The sequence below is a fragment of the Chaetura pelagica genome, unplaced genomic scaffold (assembly GCF_000747805.2).
Source record: "Chaetura pelagica isolate M959 unplaced genomic scaffold, ChaPel_1.0 scaffold294, whole genome shotgun sequence".
NCBI lineage: Eukaryota > Metazoa > Chordata > Aves > Apodiformes > Apodidae > Chaetura > Chaetura pelagica.
In genome coordinates this window covers 175,346-185,521 of record NW_009953068.1, presented here as the reverse complement: position 1 = coordinate 185,521, position 10,176 = coordinate 175,346, and positions in this window count along the sequence as shown.

Sequence of the window (10,176 nt, the reverse complement as noted above, 5' to 3'; positions counted from 1 at the left end):
GAACCCGCCAGGGCGCTGCGGGAGAGAGCAGTGGGGAGTGTCTGCTCGTTGAGGTTAATTACTGTGATCAAAAACAGCTTGAGGGGAAAAAACGTGACACCAGATATTACCAATTAGCCCAGAAATCTAAACACGACATGGCTGCGATTAATGGGATCCTACACTTGCACTAATTACCAGCCTGAGGCTGTGGGTCTGTCCGAGTGCCAAGTCCCAGCCCTGGCTGGGGATGCTCCAGGGGGTCCTACCTAGAGCGGGGCCAAAAGGGTGAGTGAAGAGCTTGGGGTTCTCTCTTGCCTCCAAAGCCCCCCAGGGGTGCTCAGGGTCTTGCACAAAGCACATTAGACCCCTAATGAGCTAAACCCACTCATGGTAGCATTGCAGTGTTTCTCCAGCCTGGTGGACATGGGCTGTTCTGCAGCACTGCAACCACACTGGGAGGAGCAGATACTCTCTGACCCTCCCCAGCTATGGTGGGCTGGAAACCCACCACAACCATGCCAAGGCTGTCAGGATGTGTAAGGAGGGTCCCTGGGGAAGCACAGAGGACACCGCTGCTCCATGGTCCTTCATGCTTCCCCAGGGACCCTCCTGGCACAGGGTGACAACCTTGGCCAGCATAGAAGAAGTTACCCTACCTCCTTGTTTTAGGAGCATTGGAAGTGCAGAAATACTGAGTGAGGCTGGGCAAAACAAAAACCCAACAACTTTTCCTTCCTGCCCCATGAGCCCAGCTCAGACACAGCCCTATCACATGCCTGTCAGAAAGCAAAGCCCCTCTCCTCCTGGTTCAAGCAGGAGGGAAGATCCTGCTTCCTTTTTTGCAAAGTTTTAGCTCATGTAGAAAGACCAAATGCTCCCTCTAAGACCTGCTCTGCTCTTTGAAGTCACCTGTTGGCCCTTCCACCCAGCCTGCAAATTCAGCTATGGAGGGCAAGGCGACACAAGAGAACAGACGAGACGTCAAGAAAAATTAAATCAATGTCAGGATAAAATTCCAGGGGGGAACATCATTTTATGATTCATAATGCCAAGCAATTATCCCCGTGACAGGCAGTATTTTATCATGCCTAGCAGCCTGGAAAGGGAGTTGTGCAAATCAGCTCATAAAAAGATCCTTTAACAAACCTGGTGGCCGCTGGGATGATCACTAACACACGCTTCATTTTTCAGCACCAAATGACAAAAAAACAACCCCCTGGTACTCAGCATGTGCCAGAGCTGGTGTATTCATAAGGAAAAGCAGCTCTGCTGAGGAAATGCCCCAGGTGCCCCATCCACTCTGGTGCTCAAGGTCTCTCCTTTCTCCCACCAGCACGGGCAGGGCTGAGCCATCCTTCCTAAAAATGACACATCTTTCCCTTTCCAACAGCTGACACACTTCACTTCAGCACGACTTGCTTTGGGCACTGAGACATAAACCCGAGGTTACGTTTCCAGCACAAATACAAAGCAAAGGAATATCTCACCCAGGTACAATGCCCTGCCCCTGGCAAGGCCTGCCCACACCAGGCTGGGGCGTGAGGCACGATGCTGCAGCAGGCGAAGCGGCACTGATGGAGTCTATCGAGGACAAACATGTTTTGTTCACACACAACATTTAGCCCTGTGTCTCACCAGCCAGCAGAAGGGCAGCAGTGAACACCAACCCAATGGGAAGCCACTGTGCTGAGACCAAGACAGGAGAAAGCCCAGGTCAGGCTGCAACACAGAATACCCTCAAAAAAAGCTCCAGATACCAGGGTTTGATGGACAAAATTCAGCAGTACTCTTGTGAGACCCTCCCTCTGCAGTGCTGTGTCCAGTTCTGGAGCCCCTAACACAGAAAGGATATGGAGCTGTTGGAGGGAGTCCAGAGAAGGCCATGATGATAATCCAAGGGCTGGAGTGTCTGCCAGTACCTGAAGAGGCTCCAGGAAAGTTGAGGAGGAACTTTTTAGAAGGACAAGGAGTGATGGGACGACAGAGGAATGGCTTTAAACTGGAAGAAGGGAGATTTAGGTTAGGCATTAGGAAGACATTCTTCACTGTGAGGGTGGTGAGACACTGAAACAGGTTGCCCAGGGAGGCTGTGGATCCTTAATCCCTGAAAGTGTTCAAGGGCAGGTTGGATGGGGCTTGCAGCAACCTGGTCTAGTGGGAGGTGTCCCTGCCCATAGCAGGGGGTTGGAACTTTAAGGTCCCTTCCAACCCAAATTGGTTTGGGATTCTGTGATTCAGGGCAGACAGAAATCAAGCTGCCCAAACCCAATTAAAATGTTTTAAATCCTTGGCACAATCACACTGAAGGAAAAAGCTTCCCAAGCTGGATGTGTCTGGCACAGAAACGTTTGCGTTCATGTAATCACATGAACTTCTTGTTTTGTAGGACCTACAAAATGTCCATAGTTCAGTCTCCTAAAGTGCAGAAACGAAGGGCAGCTGCATCTTTGCCAGCAAAGGTGGAGGCATTTGCATGAGCCATCACTAGAGTAGGGGAGATGGATTAACCCTGCATCCCAGCACTGCCTCTGCCCAGGGGAAGGAAAAGCTTGGGGTGAAAAGCAGCAGCAATTTTCTAGCTCAGAACAAGGGTACTTGGACCTAGAGGGGGAAAAGACAAATTCCACCTATTAAACCAATGTGGCCACTGAGACATTCTCACCAGCTGCTCTTTACTAAATGGCACCTTTTCTCCCTAGAAGAAACCAGAGGTGTGCTCAGGGCCTCCCTCGGTGCTGGGGCAGGGAGCCAGCAAGGGCTGGGGGCTCTGCCAGGAGCTCTGCCTGCCCCAGGGGAGCTGGAGCCTGCTGGACCTCCTCCTGGCCCTTGTTTGCATTACATGTACCTTTTCCAAGTGAGCATGTCAAATATTTGCCTCCTGGGGATACAAAAGAATAAGCAAACCACCCCCAGCCTGGGCCCTGAGGATGTTCTTTCCATCACTTGCCATCCCCACTAATAAAATGGAACTCCTGGCTGGTCTGGGATTGCTTTGGAGAGGTGGTTAATTGGCTTTGATCGCAGTAACTCTCCAGCTCCCTGCCAGGATGGGACAGTTAAAGAACAGGCAGCAGCTGCTCCTGCTCCCCTTGCAATCACACGGGGGTGGCAGGAGCAGCACCAAAGCCAGTGGCTCCTGGGCCACCCAAACGACACCCGGGGCTTCTGGAAAAGGGATTTTCCACCTGTTTGCTCCCAGCCCACACCAAAGCATGGCAATTCTCTCCTTGCTGAGCCAAGGAGGATGGCAAAGCCACATCCCTGAGGCCTACTGGAGAAGAAGACAGAGCCCAGATGGCACCAGGCTGCCCTTCCCAGCGCTGCTGTGTGTGACGGGGCCAGCAGCACCTTCCTGCTGGCGGGGTGGCTGCCATCCAGGGTGCTCCTCCCCTGGGAGCAAGGGCCAAGCCAGCAATGCCGCAGGGACAAAGGAGCTGTGCTGACAAAGCCCCACTTTGCACCAGGACAGGCACCCACAGGGCATCAACCAGCTGTTTCAGCAGGTTTCAGCACCCTACCCCAACCTTTTGGCCATCCCCAGACCTCCAGAGGTGCTCCTGTCATCATGACCACAGAGACATAGACCTGGGTACCCACCACACCCTCCCAAATGTGCAACTCCCCTATCCCAGAGACTTGGCTGGCCTCAAGGGTCACCCCGAGCAGTGAAGGAGCCCCCAGGACCCAGCACAGGCAGGCTGGAACAGGACTGTTGACACTATCCCCCTGCCACATGACACAGCATCTGAATGGCCTTAAAATAAACTTCTCCTCCTTTCTTATGCAGGATGGAGCTCCCTCCTGAGAGCACGTGTGCCTGTGCACACACGTGTGCATACACACACACGTGCTCCCTGCAGTGCTGGAGGCAGCAGCACACTCTTTGTGCTTTAAATAAAGCATTTTTTAAATCCCTCAGAATTTAGCAACAATTGCCATGGATACCAATCACCGAAATCCCTCGGTTACCATGACAACACCTTTTCCCATCCTGCCTATTTATCCCGAAACTGACACACCATTTATCATGAGCGATAGGAAGAAGATCTGAAAGCACCTTCCTGGAGTGCACGGAAGCATGAAAACCCTCAGTGAGGAAATAACTATTAATAGAGATAAAACCACCACGGCGCGTCAGCCCCAGCGCGACGGGACCCGCGTGTCCTGTGCCTGCACATCCCTGCCCAGCACTGAGGACAACAGGAACACAACACAGCCTCCAGCTGCAGGGGCTGCAGACAGGGTCAGGCAAACACAAACACACCTCATTTTATTTTGTGTGTTTAATGGGTGAATAATTAACACCAGAGCCTGTAAGAGTGAGACTTGGGGCTGCAAAGGGATGAGGGTCCCGGCACTGCCGCGGTGGCACAGGCTGCTCCAGCAAAGGCTGCTCCAGCCTCCTGGGGAGCCTGAGGGGGATGCTGGGGGCTCATAGCAAGCCCTGGCTGGGGCTGAAGGCACTGGGGGACAAAATTACCTCCTTGCTCCATCCAAGGGGTTTCCAGGGGAGCAGGGTAAGCAGCCCAGCCAGGTGAACCATCCAGAAACGCCTCACGCTCGGCACTGATGGTGCTCACCGGGGTGATGTTTGAGATGCCAGCGACCTCCATGGTGTTTTATCTTCACAATATACCTGACAAGTCAGCACAGTCTAATATTCCCTGCATGTCCAAGGGTCAAACTCAGCAGAGCTGGAGCCTGCTGGTGAATTGTTTAACTCAACCCATTGCCCCAAAGCCCAGAGGAGCTGAACATGTTAAGCACAAGGAGATTCCTGCAGTTGAGCCACCAGCTCACACCCCCAAAGCCCATGGGCTCTTACACCCCAGCAACCAGCCCCTTTGCAGCACAGACTGAACAAAGCCTCTCCTGGCATTTCTGATCCCACACCAGAGCACCAAATATCAGAAGTTTTCAGTGACTGGCTGCAGAAAGGGGAGCAAGCCTTGCAGAAGGAAGCCCACCACCACCACAGCCCTTCTTCCCACACTTTTCATGAAACAGAGGGAAAAAAAAGGCTCCAAGCCCTTGGGAGGGAAATCCTTGTACCCTCCAAAGATTGTTTATCCTGGGATCCTCCTGTTGTACAGCTTAAGGCACAGTGATGTCAACCAGAGGGACAATAAGCACGAGGCAAGCCCAGGTAGTGGGCAAGATGGGGGTTCCATCCTCCATTTCATTTCCCAAGCTGCCAGTAAGACTGTGTAATTCATCCAAAAGAGCTTCACCCTTGAAAGGCAAGACATAACTATGGGGAGCAGGACCCCAACTGCTCCTTTGGAAAGGCTGGAGCACAGATTGTCACAGCTAACCACTCTGAGGACACACTCCCTTGCTCTGCAGGGTGACACAACCACGCTTGCTCCATCCTTTGGTTTTCACCACTGCCAGGCACGGAGTATTTTGGAGGGCAACTTCATATTCTTCTTGTGCCTCTGATAAAAGCATCATGATCCAGAGTGAGTCCATCCAGAGACACACACCTGCGAAGGGCAGCTTGAGTTACCACGTCTACTGCTCTTCCATGTGGTGCAGGATGGCACCTCTGCAATGGAAGTCACCACTCAAAGCCTTTTGATGGATTTGACTGACTTTTAGGAGCAGATTGTCCAGACACTGAAATTACTATGCAGATCTAGGTGTGGGAAATGGACCAAAGCTAATAAAAATTCAGCACAGCCACTGACAATTTGTACGATTATGAGCTGCCATGAATCAAAAGGTTAACTTTCAGACAGACCCTTGTTGGAGAACCCCTGGAGAATGATTTTGAATTTCATACAGCATTTAGTCACATCTCTTTATCAGGGGACAACAGCAGTCCCTGTGCCACGGAAAGGGGGAGGCTGCAGGGGAGTGCAGGGCACCTGCAGGGACCGCAGCATGAAGCGATGCGGTGGGGATGCTTGGAACTGCTGCATTTCCCTGAGCTCAGGAGCCGTGAGGAACGTGAACGGACTGCAAGGCACAGACAGGCCGTTAATTACAATACCACAAGTCACCTCAAACGGCTGTGATTAACCAGAGGATTGCAGGGGGCTGGGGGAGGGGGAGCAGCTCACACACCAACACACCACGGCGGAGGTGGGTGAGCAGCAGAACTTGACGTTGCTGGGGGAAAGAGCTGCAAAGCAGGAAGGTCGGGGGGCTGAGAATTGGGGTCTGCTGAGCACAAAAGCCTACACAACAACACCCCAAAGAAGGCAGTTTTCTGCTGTGCTAAATTAGGACAGTGCTCCAAGTACAATCGGCTGCTGTCAAAGGATGCGAGAGGCATCAGGAAAGCAGCAGGAGGACGTGTCCACGTGCAGGTCTGTATTCAAAGCACAGGCTCCCAAAAGACACCAGTTCCCACGGGAAGACCAGGGTGGCCAAATATGAGCAGACCAAGCCAGAACTGCTGCAGTCGAGTGGACACCAAGGTCAGTCTTATCTGAAACACTGAGCACGATCCATCTTCACTACAGCCAGTCCCTGGACCTGCTCTGCACAGCCACAGCCCAGCCCCCAGGAGGGACAGAGCTCTTCCCTTCCCTCTGAAGGACACTCACCCCCTCTACAAATACAAAACCTTAAACACACAAGATAAAGTGAGAGCAAGCAGTCTGAAAAAGCCAGCACTTACATATGACTTCTCTCTCCCGTTTCTCACACAGCACTTTATGGCCCTTCAGCCATCATTCTGAGCTGTAAATACACATGGAACTTCACTGAGCTATAAATTCAAAGACTGTGGCCAGAAAAAACAATCATAAATTAAGCTCAGACACATGACCACTAAATAAAAAGACCAGAAGGAACCACAGCATCTTCCAGCCTCATTTCCAGCACAAGAGAGACTCCCCCTCCTGTTTCACACCCAATGACACAAATAAGGAAACTGGGAAAAGCAGCAGCATAAGAACCCAGAGATCTCTTCTCCACCAGGAGCAAACACACAGATAGTCAAGAAGAACAGGGAGCTGTCAAAATGACACACACTAAGAATGCAGCAGCCCCTCCAATACTTGCAGGCATTCAGCTGTTTTGTTGTGCTTTTTTTTCCAAATCAAACGTTTTGATCTGTGAATTGTTATGCTGAGTCTTATTCTATGGGGAAAACAGGGAGGAATCAGCATATCAAGAATCCTTTGAAGGTATCTTTCCTAATCATTACAAAAGAAAAAGGGGAAAAGAAACCAAGACAGACATTGAGCCTCAGGCCCCAGCTGAAAGCAAAGGAAGATTTCAGGGACTTGAAGGACAAGCACCATGTGATGAGATCAGAGGTGATCCCCAGTGAAGGGACCAGCACATGAAGGCTTAAAAAGCACACCCAGGTGCAACACACAGGGATGTGGAACCAGAATCAGTTCCCTGAAAACAGAGCCTGATTTGTACCAGCTCTGCCAAGGGAGACACACTGGAAAAACACTTTCCTTAGAATCAGCAAATAGGCTGACTGAAGGACACCTTCATCTTTCCTGACCCAGTCAGATCCCCCTGTTACAGGACCAGAAGAGCAGCACGACAGACAAGTCTTGCCATATAACCAGAGGCACCTTTCAGAATTCACCTGACCTCAACACTAACTGCACTGGAGTTGTACTGAAGTCAGGCAAACTTTCAAGGTTTTATGGAGATAATAAACATGCCCTTGAGCAGTATCCCATCATCTAGGTTTGTATAAACACCAAGAGCACTGTGAGAATTAATTTTATTCTTACCTGCACTGAGCAAGCAAAACGCAACACGACCGCCCAGGAGGAAGCAGGTGTTCCCACATCACCATCACCTTCAGTCTTTGTCAAAGTTCTCAGATTGGAGAACTCCAGCCCCAGCCACCAAGCAGCTTATAAAACCACTGTTACACGCAGAGATGGATGTGAACTGTTAGATGCATTTATATAAAAAAAATAAAGCAAATCTTACCCCGCAAGATAATCGCCTTAAGGCCACGCTGCTCTGCGCAGCCTCTGCCCTGGTTGGGGTTCAGCTTCTGCATCCATCTGCAGAGGCCTCCACCACGGGGCTTTGCCTCCTTCCTGGCATTTCAGTAGATTATCTCTGTGCTGTGCCCTCGCCTTGAGATTAAGGCTGTGTTACTACAGATTCAGCTGCTATTTGCTCTGTGTTCACCCAGCGCTGCTCACGTTGCCTGCCTTCCAACACACAGCATTTATGTCCCAAAAAAGCTGCAGGATGGCTCAGCTGCAGTTTTACCAATCAGCCCCAAAAGCAGGATTGAGGGGAGAGCTTAGTGGAACCTTTCTTTGAATTCAGTTGCCCTTGAATTTCTTTGAATTACAACCCCTCCCTATGTTAGAGAAACCACTTGGGCTGTCTTTTTTCTGGGAGTCAGTAAAAGCCATGACATGCCTGGTGGGAACCCTCCCAACAAGCTGTAAGGAAGGAAAAGCACTATTAGTGGACCTGAAATTAGAGTGAGAGGCAACACGTGGGGCCACACGCATACTCCTCTGCTCTAGCCTACAGAACAGGTAGGATATTACATTTTTGGAAGTGCTACAGTCAGAAATTCTGATGGCTTTTGAAGTATGGCAGCAGTGGCTGGCAGAGAGGAGCCTGGGGAGCAACACGGCTCCTTGCCAAAGCACCAGCCCTCTCAGTCACTGCAAGGTCCTGGCATAAAAGCATCTCAGGAAACAGCAGAGCCCCAATGACAAATGGTGGGAGAGATGAAAGATCTGTGAGGAAGCAGCAACAGTAGAAAGAGCAACAGCTTCTTTCTCCCTCACCCCAGAAGAGCTGGCTGCAGCTCAGTGTGATGTGGACAGAGAAGGAACAGGGTTGTCCTTCCTCTCCCCAGTTAAAAGCCATTGATTTCACACTAATACCCAGCAAAAACAGAGGCTAATCCTCACCCAGCATTTGAAGAAGTTGCACACCAAGTTAAAAAATCAGGAGAGAAACAGTAAGTGTCAATTACCTGGAAGTGGAGCAGGAAAGGGAAAGCAGGACAATGACTGCCCTGACCACTGCAGGAGCACAGGGGGAGGACTCCCAGGACAAGCACCAGGGAGGTCGAGCTGGAAAGGCAGTACCTGGACAGCCTGAAGAACTTCCCACGGGGCAGCCAGCTGGCAGCAGACAGCAGGAACAGAAAGATAAGAGCTCCTGTACATCATATTTAAGAGGAGTTTTGCTCCAGTGGCTCTCAGGAAGGACAGCTGCTCCTCAGGAGCCTCTCATCCCACAGGGGAAACACCACGACCCAGGCTTGAAGATCAGTGCCCATCCAACACCATCTCTGACTGCAAGCTGAAGAACAGAGTAACTGACAAACCATCTTAAGAAAATTATTTTTATTTCTTTTTTTTTTTTAATTTTATTTTTAAAATGTTTTGTTTCCCTTTTTTTGAAGTCCTGGTGCTTACAGATATGCTTTTATTTCTGACACTACAGCTTTGCAGCAGTAAGAATCACAAGGCAGCTTGCAGAGCAGCTGAACTAAGACCCATAAATACCAGCACAGAAAACAATGGACAACCACCAATATTTCTATACAGGAACTATTATTTTAATGTCACATTTTGACAATTGTAAATGGTCTACAGAATGGATGTGGGCAAAAGGCAATAAGTGAGTCTTTTGAAACACTAGATGTATAATAAACAGCACATTATCAACATTTACATGATTCACATCAAATTGATGACATCCTAAATGTATTCCTTTTAAAGGATAGAGATTTTTCAATAAAATATTACATTTCATTTAATACTCTGGTACAATACTTCATACATTGCAGGAAAAAAAATAAATGCAAGGTCTACTCCACCTAATAAGAGGATCCTTTTTCATTAGTCTTTAGTACTGTAATAAAAAAAAAAGATCACAATAATGTCATAAATAAACAGGCTTGAAATTATTAATTACATTTCACTATTTAAAAGGGAGAAATTAAAAATTAATTTGAAATTATGAAGTTATGGGTAGAAATCAAAACCTGACAACACATCCTAGTACCAGCTGCGATTTTTCCCATATCTCTACAATAAAAAAGGAAACAGGTTTTACAACTTCGTTAGCTGCATCCTAGTTAATCGTGTTTCAAACACACATCTTAAGAGGAAAAAGTAAAGTTTGGTCAGGATTAATAAGAGAACCAATCACCCCTAACAACAGTTAGCTGAAATTAAAGTGTATGCTCTAAAACATTCAGCAAATGAAGCCTGCAGCAAATTCCTG